This window comes from Colobus angolensis, unplaced genomic scaffold, assembly GCF_000951035.1.
Source record: "Colobus angolensis palliatus isolate OR3802 unplaced genomic scaffold, Cang.pa_1.0 Scaffold525, whole genome shotgun sequence".
NCBI classification, from domain to species: Eukaryota; Metazoa; Chordata; class Mammalia; order Primates; family Cercopithecidae; genus Colobus; species Colobus angolensis.
The window spans coordinates 199,051-215,032 of record NW_012118766.1 but is presented as its reverse complement, the minus strand read 5'-3'; the positions used below and the strand labels follow the sequence as shown (position 1 = coordinate 215,032).

At 37.4% G+C, this 15,982-nt stretch overlaps 1 pseudogene across 1 annotated transcript; it reads right to left on the bottom strand.

Moving 5' to 3' along the window:
• Window positions 1–13,047: 13,047 nt before the first annotated feature.
• Window positions 13,048–15,207, bottom strand: LOC105525249 (annotated as a pseudogene). Its single transcript, XR_001003882.1, has 2 exons — window positions 14,271–15,207; window positions 13,048–14,198 (listed from the first exon to the last, which is right to left on the bottom strand). The product of XR_001003882.1 is annotated as a polypyrimidine tract-binding protein 1-like (transcript).
• Window positions 15,208–15,982: the final 775 nt, after the last annotated feature.

The window sequence follows — 15,982 nt, the reverse complement described above, 5'->3', positions numbered from 1 at the left end:
TGTGCCCCTTCTGACATTTTGTTAGGTCACTAGTAGTGTAATACTAAGTCACAATGCCTGTGTCATTCATCTCACTTCATATGAACGCATAGGTATTTTAGCATCTCACATCATCACAAGAAGAAGGGTGAGTACAGTACAATTTTTTTTTTTTTTTGTCGAGACGGAGTCTCACTCTGTCACCCAGGCTGGAGTGCAGTGGTGTGATCTCAGCTCACTGCAACCTCTGCCTCCCCGGTTCAAGCAATTCTCCTGCCTCAGCCTCCCTAGTAGCTGGGATTACAGGTGTGTGCCACCACACCTGGTTAATTTTTGTATTTTTAGTAGAGATGGGGCTTCACCATGTTGGCCAGGCTGGTCTCAAATTCCCGACCTCAGGTGATCCCCCACTTTGGCCTCCCAGAGTGCTGGGATTACAGATGTGAGTCAGTGCCCAGCCCAGTACAAAATATTTTGAGATACACACACAACACACATACAGAGAGACCACATTCACAAAATTTTATTACAGTGTAATGTTATAATTGTTCCGTTATGATTGGTTATTATTGCTAGTCTTTTACTGTGCCTAATTTATAAATTAAACTTTATCATAGGTCTGCATTTATAGGAAAAAGAGAATATTTTTTTCAGTATTATTCATAGTTTCAGGCATCCACTGGGTCTTGGAACATGTCCTCTATGGATAAGGAAACACCACTACATAGGTTGTCAAAACTCATGGAATGTACAACACTAAGAGTGAACTCTAATGTAAACTATGGACTTAGGGTGATTAGGATGTGTCAGTGTAGGTTATCAATTGTAACAAATGTACCACTCTATTGGGGGATGTTGATAATGGAAGAGATGATCAATTTGTGGGGTCAGGGGTTATATGAGAAAACTCTGCATCTTCTTTTCAATTTTTCTATAAACCTCAAACTACTCTAAGAATAGTTTCAAAAAACAAATGGCATAATGTATTTTTTCTTCAATTATATCTACATGATTTACCTAATTATTGGGGAAATATTTTGTAAAAGGCATATCTTGATTAGATTTACATTGATTCCCATCTGACGTAATTAGGGTGTTTCTTTTGAATTGTATGTTTGATAAGGTTATCATCAGTATGTAAGGGACGATCTATGCCCAAACAGCAATTTTTTTGGTGAGAGAAAGAATCTCTGGGCTCCTTTGTGTGGTGACTGCAACCTCAAGAAAAACTTGACTTTCTTGGCTTTTTAATATGTTTGGGACCTGGTGAGTACTTGAGAGAATTTTTATTAGGAATGATAGATTATTTTATAAAATATTTTGTTATTAGAAAATGATTGCTTAATCTGACCGTAGATATTTGAAAACAGGCCATCCAAGAGCAGGTTAGGTTATTATGAAATAAAGACTTTATTTGTATTTATAATCCATATATAATTGCCATAGAGGAAACTTGCCTAATTGTAGCATTCAGAAGTTGATTTTTCTATATTTAGACCATCATCAGGAAAGAGGATTAATAATCACATAAATGTGTTACAGCTCATTGCAACCTTGAACTCCTGGGTTCATGCAGTCCTCCTGCCTTCACCTCCCAGAGCACTGCAATTAGAGATCTGGCTAGTCCCGAACTCCTGACCTCAAGTGGTCCCATGCCTTGGTCTCTCAAAGTGCTGAGATTACAGGTGTGAGCCACTGCTCCTGGCCAACTATGTGTTTTCATACTGTTGAGATTAAGTTTCTTGTATATTCCAGATATTAGCCCCTTGTTGGATGAATAGTTTGCAAATATATTCCTCCATTCCACAGGTTGTCTCTTCACTCTGGTGACTTTTTCCTTTGCTGTGCAGAAGCTTTTTAATTTAATTTGTCTAGTTTTTAGAAAACTGTTTTAGTTTTGTTTTTGTTGCCTGTGCGTTTGAGGTCTTAGCCCTAAAATTTTTACCTAGATCAATGTCCTGAAGTTATTGCTCTCTGTTTTATTTTTGTAGTTTTACAGTTTCAGGTCCTACATTTACGTTTTAATCCCTCTTGATTTGATTTTTGCATATGGTGAAAGTTAGGCATTTTTTATGCATATGGATGTCAGATTTTCCCAGCACAATTTATTGAAGAGAGTTACCTTTCCCCAGTGGTATTCTTGACATCTTTGTTGAAAATCAGTTGACTGTAAATATGTAAATACACGAATTTATCTCTGAGTTTATTACTCTGTTTCATTGGTCTATGTAGCTGTTTTTATACCACTACCATGCTGTTTTGGTTATTACAGTTTTGTGATATATTTTGAAGCCAGGTAATATGATGCCTCCAGCTTTGTACTTTTTGCTTGGGATGGCTTTGACAACATGTACTCTTTTTTTATTCTATATAAATTTTAGAATTGTCTATTTCTGTGAAAAATGACATTGGTACTTTGACAGAGATTATGTTGATTCTGTAGATTGATTTAGGCGTCATGATAATTTTAATGATATTAATGCTTCTGATCCACAAATGTGGTATGTCTTTCCATTTGTTTATGTCTTATTAATTGTGTCTCATTTGTTTGTGTTTCTTCCATTTGTTTCCATTTGTTTGTGTTTATTTCATCAGTGTATGTTAAATGTATTTCTAGGTATTTTGTTATTTTTGTAACTATTGTAAATGGTATTGTCTTTTTATTTTTTTATCAGCTAGTTAATTATTGGTGTATGGAAACACTGATGATTTTTCTATATTGATTAATATCCTACCACTTGATTCTTTATCAGATCTAAGAGATTTGTGATGAAGTCTTTAGGCTTTTCAAGGTATAAGATTATATCATCTGCAAAAAGGGACAATTTGACTTCCCCCTTTTAAATTTTGTTGCTATTTTTTTTTCTTGCTCTATTGCTCTGGCTGGGACTTCAAGCATTACAGTGAAGAGAAGCATTGAGAATGGACACCTGTGTCTTGTCCCTTACCTTAGACAAAAAGCTTTCAACTTTTTGCCTTTGAATGATGTTAGCTATGAGTTTGTCATATATGGTCTTTATTGGGTTTTGGTAGCTACCTTCTGTTTTTAATGTAAGAGTTTCCATTATAAAGGGGTGTTGAATTTTATCAAATGCTTTTTCCTGATCTATTGAGACATGTTTTTAACCTTTTATTTTGTTAAGGTGGTAGATCACATTTGTAGATTTGCATATGTTGAACCATCCTTGCATTCTTGGGATAAATTTCTCTTGATCATGGTGAATGACTTTTGAAAAATGTTATATTCAGTTCACTTGTATTTCATTGAGGACTTTTGCATCTGTGTTCACCAGGAATTTTGGCCTGCATTTTTTTTTCTTATAGTGTCCTTGTCTGGCTTTGGTATCAGGGTAATAATACTGGCCTTGTAAAATTAGATTGGAAGTATTTTCTTCATTTCAATTTTTTGGAAGAGTTTGAGAAAAATTCATACTAGTTATTCTTTAAATGTGTTAGCGTTCACCTGTGAAGCCATTTGGTCCTGTGGTTTTCTCTGATGAGAGATTTTTACTTAATAATTCAATCTTCTTACTCATTACTGGTCTATTCAGATTTTTTATTTAGTTGTGCTTCAGTCTTGGTAGTTTGTATGTGTCTAGAAATGTATCCATTTGGTTGTATGTGTCTAGGAACATTTTCATTTATAGATTAATTTGTTGGTGTATAACGTTTCATAGAAATTTCCTATAATCATTTGTATTTCTGTGATATCTGCTGTAATATCTTCTCCTGCATTTTTCATTTTATTTATATGAGTCTTCTTTTTGTTCTAGTCTGGTTAACGGTTTGTATATTTGGTTTACATTTTCTGAAAAACAGCTCTTAGTTTTATGAATTTCTTTCTAGTCTTTCTCTAATTTTTATTTTATTTATTTCTCCTCCAATTTTTTTCCCTCTGCTAACTTTGGGCTTAGTTTTTTCTTTTTCTTTTTTTAGGTCCTTGAGGTGAAACATTAGATTGTTTATTTAAGATCTGTCTTCTTTTTGATGCAGGCATTTATTGGTATATTTTTTTCTCTTTTATTTTATTTCAATGGTTTTTGGGGGAACAGGTGTTTTTTGGTTACATGGATATGTTCTTTAGTGGTGATTTTGGAGATTTTGGTGCACCTGTCACCTGAGCAGTGTACACTGTACTCAATGTTTGTCTTTTATCCCTCACTACTCTCTCACCCTTCCCCATGAGTCCTCAAAGTACACTGTATCATTCTTATACCTTTGGGTCCTCATAGCTTAGCTCCTTCTTCCAAGTGAGAACATGCAATATTTGATTTCCCATTCCTGAGTTACTTCACTTAGAATAATGGTCTCTGGCTCCATCCAAGTTGCTGGAAATGCCATTATTTCATTTGTTTTTAATGGCTGAGCAGTATTCCATGATGTATATATACCACATTTTCTTTATCCACTTGTTGGTTGATGGTCATTTAGGCTGGTTCTGTATTTTTGCAGTTGCAAATTGTGCTGCTAAAAACATGCATATGCAAGTGTCTTTTTCATATAATGACTTCTTTTGTTTTTAATAGAATGGTAGTTCTACGTTTTGTTCTTTAAGGAATCACCAAACATTTTATACAGTTTTCTATATTGGTTGTACCAATTAACATTTTCACCAGCAGTGTATTTTCCCTTTTCACCTCATTCATGCAAACATTTATTAATTTTTGATTTTATAATTATGACCATTTTTGCGGGAGTAAGTTGGCATCTCATTGTGGTTTTGATTTGGATTTCCATGATAATTAGTGATGTCAAGCATTTTTCCATATGCTTGTTGGGTATTTTTATATTTTCTTCTGAGAATTGTCTATTCATGTCCTTTGCCTACTTTTTTATGGGATTACTTGTATTTTTTCTTGCTGATTTGTATGAGTTCCTTGTAGATTCTGGATATTAGTCCTTCATCAGATGCATACTTTGCAAAGATTTCTGGCCTCAAGTAATCCTTCTTCCTTGGACTCCCAAAATGCTGGTATTACAGCCATGAGCCACCATGCCTGGCCTATGTGACCTTACTGTTAAAGTGTGCTTCTTTTAGGCAGCATATAGTTGGGAATTGTTTTTCATTTCAAACCACTCATGTTTTTTGAAAGGAAAATTTAATTCATTTACCTTTAAGGTAATTATTGGTAGTTAAGGACTTACTACTGAATTTTGCAATTTATTTTCTGGTTGTTTTATTGGGGGGAGTTGTTCCTTCCTTTCTTGTCTTTTTTTGTGTTTTGATGATGTTCTGTTGTGGTATACTTTGACTCTTATGTAACAGGCTCTTTTAAGCTGATGACAACTTAGTGTTAATTACATGCAAAACTTTTGCACTTTTCACTTTCCCTGTCACCATTTGTGGTATTGATGTCTAAATTTACATTTCCTTTTGTAATTTGTATTGCTTAAGAATTTATTATAGCTAGATTTTAAACTAGTTTTTTCACCTTCATAGTGCATATAAATTGCTTTAACATCACTTGTATGATTAGAGTATTCTGAGTATGAATATATATTGCTTATATCATAAGTTATTTTACCTTCATATATTTTATATCATTAATTTGCAGGTTTTTGTTTCAGTTTAAACTCACTTTAGCAATTTTGGTGAGACAGGCCTAATGATGATTACCTGCCTTAACTGTTATCTGTCTGGGAAAAGTATTTCCCTCTCGTTTTTGAAGAGCATCTTTGCTGAGTGAAGTATTCTTGATTGGACTTTTTTTTTTCAGCATTTTTGAATATATTGTTCAGCCTTTCTGGTCCGCTTTGTTTCTGCTGAGAAATCTTCTCAAAGCCATAACCAGACTTGCTTGAATATTATATGTTTCTTATGTCTTACTACTTTCAGAATCCTTTTGTTTTGATTCTTGATAATTTGATTGTGATATATCTTGGTGAACTCCTTTTGGATGACTGGATATTTGTAAGTTTTCTGTACCTGGATTTTGTTGTCTTTCCTCAGATTTGGGAAATTTTAAGTCATTTTTATTTAAATTTGCTTTCGGGGATTTTTTTCCCTCTATCTTCTCCTTTTGGAACTACTATTATGTCAAGGTAAATTTTTTTTGTCGTGTCCCATAATTCCCATAGGACTTCTTTATTATTTTTCGTTCTTGTCTTTTTGTTATTGTGACTGGATTATTTTAGATGTCTTCTCTTCATGCTTGCTGATTATTCTGTCTAGGTTCACCTTCACTATTCAGTGTAGTCTAGAATTCTTGATGAGCCAACTAGCAGAAACTCTAGACAGTGAGACTTTGGCTGACTTCCATGGCTAGGCTGTATCATTCTTTAGAATCCATAGTTGAACAGGGAGTATACTTGGTTCTGAATTTAGGTGAGGTTTCTGGGCTTCCTGCTCAGACACTCGGCATGGGCACGGCTAGAGGTTCTGCTTCTCAGATACGTATGAATGCAGGCTTACTTCTCAGCCTGGGGAAGCCTTTAGCAGCACACTGAGGCATTTTGAAGTCACTACTAGGTCAGTGGGGTTTAGCAGAGCCACATACTTCTATCCAAACCTATTCATTCATTTGAATTTTCTCCCAACCTTCTTACTTTTGCCCCTGGGTGAGGAGGACAGTCCTCTGTGTGTTTGTCTTAGTGTGCTCTGCATGGCTCCATCATTTGGCCTGAGGATCACAATGAGGCTAAGGTCTGAAGTTTCATGATAAGTTGGTTTGGAAATTGTACACAAGACTATAGTCTCATGTTTTCTTTCCTGTCCTCAGCTTTGCCTTCTTAGTGCTGGGGCTGTCTGTGAAAATCCGGAAGTGGACTCCTTACATCACAGTCATTGAAAATGCAGCCACAGGTGAGTATGAAATGTCTCTTTTTACTTAAGTTACACCCATATTTCCAGAAAATGTGTGGGTCTTCTTCCATTGTCATGCATGTTCTAAGTGCAATCAACAGGTATTAGGGATCAGAGCTTTTGTTGTACTTCGCCAAGACTCTAGGATGAGTATCCTTGGTCAGGAACTCATCAATAATTAATCTTCTTCCATAAGTATATAAATGTATTTTAGCCTCCATTAAAAATGTGCATTTAAATAAGAGTTGATAAATTTTATTTATTTCATGAAACCCATGATCTAACTGTGAAATAGTGGACACATTAACAGCGTTATTGGCTGTAATGGGTTTAGGATTGTGATGAATGCAGGTCATAGAGATGATTGAAGAACACTAATTTGCACTTGAAATGTTACAGTCCAAAAGGAAGCCAGATATGTTCTCATGTGAGTTTAATGAATCTAGTGTGACAGGTCCTGGGTGAGCGCTGTGCAGTGTTAAGAGGCACATAAAAAGGTTTTAGACCAGAGAAAGCATGAGGTATAATTTAATTTTTCTCTTTTAAATTTCTTAAATTTTTGATTAAATGTATTTGTAATTTTGAACTATTTAAAGACAATACCTAAAATTCTCTTCATCATTCTTGTCTCTAATCACACCACTTTCCTCTATGTAATTATCTTGTTCTCAAATTTGATCATTGAAAGCAATGCATAGGTATATTTTTTAAATTGAGTCTATAAATTCATGAGGAGTGTAATTGGTGGAATAAAATTTAAGCCCTGTGAAAATTTTTACAGAAATATAGACCATAAGGTAATAAAGAAATTTATTTAAACCTTGAGCAAATAGACAAGATGAAGTTCAAAGAAATAAATTGATAACTGGTGCTTGAAATTTTCAGGGAAAATTCAGATTAGAAAGCCTCATACCTCAAGAATGATCAGGCTAATACTGCCCTTTGGAACAACAGTCTTAGAGGTTCCTGGCTTGTTCTGCTGCATTGTCTTTGAGCCTTTTTATGTGCGTCTGAGTCAGGTAGAGTTGAAGGAGACATACCCACAGATCCTAATTTCTGTAAGAAACTCATTGAGTTCTGAAAAATGCTTACAATTGTTTCAAGTCTCTCTGTATTTTTAATGAATAATAGACTATGATTTGTATTTAATGCTTATTTCCTAAGTAAAAAAAAAAACACTTCATACATAAGTTTTTTTCTTCCAACACACACATTAAGTTATTAAATCAATTGATAAATGAGGAACCTATGGTTCATTTAGCAGAGTAATTTAACCGTAAGTATAGTTACAAAGCAACAAATCATAAGTGTTATTTGCCTTGTGATGATTCTGTAAGTTACTTGAAATTGATAGGAAAGGAGTTGCAGTTATGAATTTTCAAGTGAAAATTTTATAATTACCTTTTTGGAAGTCAAAATTGCCAGTTTGTTGAACAATTTACAAGTTATATTATGCTACAACTCATGTTATATACCTTTACAATAAACTTTTATGAATTTGGATCATTTGCCTCTGAGAATGTATTTGAAAGGTAGATGCTAGCTCAGTACCGAGAATGAACTGGCTGGAGCTCAAATTTTACTTTGATATTTCCATAGACCCAGTTACTTCCTCTTCTTCAGTGTTGTCATCTCAACTGTCCTCCTCTGGACTTTGGCAAAGATTAGTTTGTTTAAATCTGAATGTCTGATATTTTAGGAATCATTGACATTTGAGGATGTAGCTGTAGACTTCACCCAGGAAAAAGGGGCCTTGCTAAACACATCAGGAAGAAGCTGTACAAAGATGTGATGCTGGAAATTACCAGTCATCTGGTCAGCATTGGTGAGTCCGCCTACATTTATGTATGTCTCTTTATATATGTGTGTATTCATTCAGCAAGAATCTAAAACATCTTTGGCCATGTGCCTTCAATCTCTGCCATGATTCTTTCATAGCCCTTATAATTACATGAAATTTTAATTTAATTCATTAATTAAATTAATTAGGTTTGATGGCATGTATCTGTAGTCTGAAGTACTCAGGAGTCTGGGGCATGAGAATTGCTATAGCCCAGGAATTTGAGGCTGCAGTGAGTTATGATTGCACCAGTGCACTGTAGCCTGGGTGACAGAGTGAGTCCCTATCTCCAAAAATCATTAATGCGGAAGATAATTCAGCCATAGTTTTAATACGTAAACACACTAGCCAACTACACAATAAAAAAAGCAATCGATTAGGAAAACTCCTCACTCATTACTCAGTTGAGCTAAAATATTTATATGGAAAATAATCCATATGTATGACATCTGTGTACCAAAGCTTTTACTAAGTGGTCTGATCACAAATGACAATGAGAGAATGAAAACAATGAATGTAAGTCTTTAGCAACCAATCAAAACGTTAAATGCAATAGAGGACTCGTGCAGAGGAATATTCCTAATTCTATAATCACTGTGAAAGTGCCTTTATTTGTAATCTATTGTTAAGCAACATGGCACAACCCCTACGTTTAGAATAACTTTAAACAAACATTTGGCAAGCACCAACCTTGATGTACACAAGAAAACTCATTGAAGGAATAACCTGTTAAACAGTAAGTGAGGAAGTCTTTTTTATGAGAAACCTCTGATGAACACCAAATATTTTACAGTGGAGAAGTTATTAGTGAAAACAATGACAAATTCTTTATTTGTGGAGTTACAGTTATGGCAATGTGAAAATCCACACTCAGCAATACTGTCTCAGTGTCAAGAATGAGGGAAAGTTGAATAATATTTATTTTTAGTTAATCTTAAAGTTCTGAAACCTTCTACTAGATTTCACATCAGACTACTGACAATAGGAAAAACAATGAAAAAAAATCCATGTTAGGTATGTCCCTCTCCTGCTCCCGTGTGTGTGTGTGTGTGTGTGTGTGTGTGTGTGTGTATAAAACACTAAAACATTTTGTACACCACATACTTTGTACCTTGGTTATGTAGAGGTGGTATCTAGGGTGTATTCATATATTCAAACTCATCAAGATATATAGAAATATTAAATGTGTTCAATTTTTGTACACCTGTTACATCACAATAAAGGTTAAAAAATAAAATTGACTTTGGAATAAAACTCATAATGAATTAATTAACACAATTCAGCAAATCAGAACTTTTAGAATGATGAAAAATTTCATAAATTTTTCACTGATAATGAAAAATAATTATGACATTTGAGAATGAGGTGATCTGAGAATGTTGAATGCAGAATTAAAATGAGCTACTTTAAGCTTTCCAATAGACTAATACAAGTCTTTATAGAGGAAAACCTGTTGCTGAAAATTCTAATCAATGAAGTTCTAGTTTAATTTATGTAATTTTAAACATATAAACTTGTATTTTCCCTCCTTGGTATGGGAGAAGAGATTTATCACTATACTCTGAGTCTCCCTGTTTTCCAACAGACCTCATTGCTTTCCATACAGCTTAGCTTCACTCAATCTAACTTCTCACAAAATCCAGCTGTGTCTATTTCAAGGAGCGCACTCCTGTGATAACTGACTCCACTTGCACAATAACTTCTTTAATCCACTTATGAGGGCAGATTCCTCTTGACATAATTACCTCTTAAATGTTCCACCTCTTACTGTCATCACAATGACAAATACATTTTAACATGAGTTTCTAAGGGGACACTTAAGCCACAAAGCACAATTCTTTGCTGAAAGTAAACATTGTCGTAGAACATAGACAGGCCTAGGAGAAGGTCTAAGAGACTCACTCAAGTTTGGCCAAGCAAATAATATTTGTCACTTGTCATTTCATTGTCTGTGTTTCCTCAGGGGCGGTGTCTGTGAATTTTCTTTTCCTTTTGAGAATCCTTTTCATTTCTGTTGCCTGAATGCTTCATATACTTTTTTGAATATTGGATATTTTGAATTATTATAAATGGGATATATCTGGAAAAATACCCCTACTCTCCTAGGAGTTGTTGATGCTGATTTTTGTGGGTTGTACTTATTTATTTAGTAATTCACTGTGTGTTTGTTGTTGGGAAAGTTAAAACAACAGAATACTTTTTTTTTTTCCTCAGCAGTCTCTTCATTAAGTATTATCCTAGTTTTTAAAAAATATATTTTATAATTTAAAAAACTTGATTCTGATTGTTTTTGACATCTTGATCATTGCTTTAGTTGAGCAAAATGGTTTTGGAATTCCTTACACTAACATTTTTGGTGACATCATTCCCCTCAGTATAATTTTGCATACAGCCATTTCAAAGGTGATATTATTGTTTCCAACCCCCTTACAGTTTATGACTATTTACTATGATAATATATACTTTGATCTAAAAAGTCAAACATTTTCCATTTCTTTACTTTTTTATTTTCAAATTTGAGATACCTGTGTGTATGTCAACATTATTTAGTTATTTATTTTTCTTTGTTTTCAGCAAGAGGATAGGACTTCTAATTAGCACGAACCTGATAAGATATTTTATGTGAGATCTTTTTACTTTTCCACATTGTTCAAAATACACCACAGTGATTGGAAGCATAAAAATTTGTCATCTGTTAGTAGGGAGATGCTTTTGATTTCAGCATGATGTGTTACTTTATTATTTATATTTACCATATTTAGCATATAACATAATGTATATGTATTATATGCACAAACATATGATACATATAGTTAATTTATAAGTATTGTTAATTTGTTTAGGATATACCCTGATTGCATTTTACTTGATGCCCATTAATTATTCTTAAGCATTTATAAGGTGTTTTTGAGAAAAGACATGAGGATATTCCATCTCCTCATTGATTTCACAAAAATTGGGTGTCATTGCACAATATTTTTACAGCATATTATATTTAAATTCAAAGAAGACATTTTGCATATTAAGTAAAATTTTAAGCTTAGCAAAGAAATGTTTGCATAATCATGGGGAGCAGGGAGGGTAATGGCCTCTGTCCTTTTCTATACCTGCTATGATTGCTCCATTTGCGTGTCTCAGGTTACATGTACACTTAAGTCACTATCACCTTTTTACAGTCTATTAAAAATATCCTAACCTATATTAAGTTTTTTCCATTTACATCAACACAGTTAATAAATATTCTACTTTATGACATACTTTATAACCTTATACATTTGTTCATGATGATCTACTTCTGTGCAACCAAAAAGTATAAAATATATTTTACTGTCTTTATTTTTCATGGTATTTCAGGTTCAACATGATTTTCGTAGTCAAATGCACAATACCATTTAAATATTATTGATAGCACATGAATACTTTTTTTTTTATCATTAGCTATATTATTATCTATATTGACATCAGGCCTCATAAGGTCAACTTAATGTATAGATGTCCATAGCATTGGGTTTAAACACTTTGTACCACTCTGAGTGGTGTTTTTTTTTTTTTCAGAAAACAGGAAGATCTAAAATTACTCATTCCATTTTTAAACATATTTGTCATTCTCTGAAAAAAAATCACCTATGAAATTATCAGTTTGAATATATTTTAAAACTGTTTTTGGTTGGACGCGGTGGCTCATGCCTGTAATCTTAGCACTTTGGGAGGCCGAGGCTGCTGGATTGCCTGAGCTCAGGAGTTCAAGACCAGTCTGAGCAACAGGGCTGAAACCTCGTCTGTACTAAAATACAAAAATATTAGCTGGGCGTGGTGATGTGCACCTATAGTCCCAGCTACCCGGGAGACTGAAGCAGAAGAATTGCTTGAACCCAGAAGGCAGAGGTTGCATTGAGCCAAGATTGCACCACTGCACTCCAGCCTGGGCAACAGAGTGAGATTCTGTCTCCAACAAAAAAACTCAAAAAACAAAAAACTGTTTTTAAGTAAATATTATGATAAACATCAAAGACAAGAACTCTGGAGAAAGTGAGGCAGTCACCGAGTCAACTCACCATTACAGTTATTTATTAAGTAGTCTTTCGAAAACGTTCAGCCAAGATGTGATAAGTAATCTCTAAATTCTGAATGTTGTCCCTGATTCAGGGAGACTAGCTTTTGTAGAGTGGACACATGGACTCAACCATACCAGAACAACAACAAATTTTATATGCATATATATAAATTTATATAAATTTATATGCATATATATATGTATCTCACAAGTGTATGTAAATGGATTATTTTATTTAAAATATGCAATATAGGCAACTATTTGAAAGCATATTATTTGTAATATTCACTAGTTCATGTGATACATACATCTGCTTAAAAAATGAAAAAAGACAAGTAAACAATGTGAACTATAATTAATAGGACTATTAATCCTGCAGGAGCCGGCCAGGCCCCGTGCCTTTCTCTGGTGTGAGCCCCGCCCCTTGGGTCCCAGGACACCCCGGGGGGATGTGGCTGCAGGAAGGCAGGGTTTTTAAGGCACAAGGAAGGCGAGTTGTGGTCAGGGCACCCACCTGCAGGCCCCACCAAGGCACGGCCCCGAGGGTCTGGCCCCGGGGGTGGAGGGCTGGGAACTCCCACTGCCACAGTCACCAAGAGCCTGAGCTGTCCCCGTCACCGCAGGGTTAGCAAGTGAACTAGATTTAATTTTTTTAAAAACAGGTAAACTGATTTCTCTTTAAAAAAATAGAATCTCTGGTCTGTTAAGGTCACTTCAGCTGCTTTTTAAAGTGGCTTTTTTCTGGAATGATGGAAGTTGTCGCCAGCGGGCCCGGCCACGGGGCCTGTGCCCCTAGATGGTGGACTTGGAGAAGGAGACCCGCAGGTGGTGGTTCTCCCCGAGGTCATGGTTGTGCAGGTCAATGAGGGCCTGGACCGCCTCCTGGACCGCCTCCTGGACCGCCTCCTCCACAGAGCCCATCTGGATCAGCGCCATCTTGCGGTCCTTCTGGAAGAACCTGAATCCTTTGACGACGCCCCCATTGCTGGATAACAGAACCTTGAGATCCTCTCGGAGACGGAGGGTGGGATGTTAGAGAGGTGCAGCGTGGCTGAGGGCGGGAATATGTTCTGGAAGTTCTTGGAGCCCGGCTTCTTGAAGCGGTGCAGGGGTGAGTTGCCATAGTCCTTGGTCAGGCCCTGGTCTTCCTGGCCCTCGCGGGGCAGCTGCACATTCTGGTGCTTCGAGAGTGTGATGCGGATGGGCTTCCCGTGCAGTTTGTGCCCATTCAGGTGGCTCATGGCCAGCTGGGCCTGGTTGCTGTCCGTCATCTGCACCAGGGCGTTCTCCTTCTTATTGAACAGGATCTTCACGCGCTGCACGTCGCCGTAGACGCCGAAAAGAATAAAGAGGCTTTGGGGTGTGACTCTCTGGGTTGAGGTTGCTGACCAGCAATACAGAATTTCCTGCCCCCGCCAGGCCCGGGATGGCGATCCGGCCTGCCGCTGCAGCTGCTGCTGCCACCGAGGGGATAGCCAGGGGGGCCAGGGCTCCGTGGATGTTGGGAACGGAAAGGCCTGCAGCTTGAGGAATGGCAAAGGTGGGAGGGAAACCAGCTCCTGCATATGGAGAGGCTGAGATTATACCAGGTGCACCAAAGGCCGCGGCCATGGTCTGGTCCAGCGAGGGCTGGCTGTCCCCGGAGGGCCGGTCTGGGCGCGTGTAGTCGCGGCTCTTGTCATTGTTGTACTTGACGTTGAGGCTGGTGAGCTTGGAAAAGTCGATGCGCAGCGTGCAGCAGGCATTGTAGATGTTCTGCCCGTCCAGCGACAGCTTGGCGTGCTGGGCGCTCACAGGGTCCGCGTACTGCAGCAGGGCCTGGAACTGGTTGTTCTTGGTGAAGGTGATGATCTTCAACACTGTGCCGAACTTGGAAAAAATCTGGTGCAGCACATCCAGGGTCACGGGGTAGAAGAGGTTCTCCACGATGATCCTGAGCATGGGGCTCTGCCCGGCCATCGCCATTCCTGCATCCACAGCCGCCACCGAGGCAGCCAAGGCCAGGTTCCCCGACTGCACAGAGTTCACAGCCTGCAGGGCCACCTGGGCCCGCGCCTGGTTGGGAGAGCTGTCGGTCTTCAGCTCCTTGTGGTTGGAGAACTGGATGTAGATGGGCTGGCCGCGCAGCACTGGCATCACCGAGGTGTAGTAGTTCACCATGGTGTTGGCAGCCTCCTCTGTGTTCATCTCGATGAAGGCCTGGTTTTTCCCCTTCAGCATCAGGAGGTTGGTGACCTTCCCAAAGGGCAGCCCCAGGGAGATGACCTCTCCTTCTGTGACGTCGATGGGGAGCTTCTGGATGTGGATCACTCTGGAGGGGACGCCGGCGCTTCTGCTGTCACCTTTGAACTTTTTGCTGTCATTTCCATTTGCTGCCGAGTTGCTGCTGCTCATGATAAACGGTCCGTTAGTGACACAAGTAGAGAAAAGCTCGTCAGATCCCTGCTTTGTACCAATGGCTATATCTGGGACAATGCCGTCCATGGCACACAGAGCAGACCCGCGGGGGACGGAGTGGAGGCGCCGGAATAGCCCCCAGCACCATTTATTAAATAGGGAATCCTTTCCCCGTTTCTTGTTTTTGTCAGGTTTGTCAAAGATGAGATGGTTTTAGATGTGTGGTATTGTTTCTGAGGGCTCTGTTCTGTTCAGTTGGTCTATATCTCTGTTTGGGTACCAGTACCATGCTGTTTTGGTTACTGTAGCCTTGTAGTATAGTTTGAAGTCAGGTAGCGTGATGCCTCCAGCTTTGTTCTTTTGACTTAGGATTGTCTTGGCAATGCAGGCTCTTTTTTGGTTCCATATGAACTTTAGTGTTTTCCAATTCTGTGAAGAAAGTCATTGGTAGCTTGATGGGGATGGCATTGAATCTATAAATTACCTTGGGCAGTATGGCCATTTTCATGATACTGATTCTTCCTATCCATGAGCATGGTATGTTCTTCCATTTGTTTGTGTCCTCTTTTATTTCATTGAGCAGTGGTTTGTAGTTCTCCTTGAAGAGGTCCTTCACATTCCTTGTAAGTTGGGTTCCTAGGTATTTTATTCTCTTTGAAGCAATCGTGAATGGGACTTCACTCATGATTTGGCTCTCTGTTTGTCTGTTATTGGTGTATAGGAATGCTTGTGATTTTTGCAAATTGATTTTGTATCCTGAGACTTTGCTGAAGTTGCTTATCAGCTTAAGGAGATTTAGGGCTGAGATGATGGGGTTTTCTAAATGTACAATCATATCATCTGCAATCAGGGACAAAAATATAATTATGTTTTAATATACATTTTTATTTTATAACAATTATATTTAGAA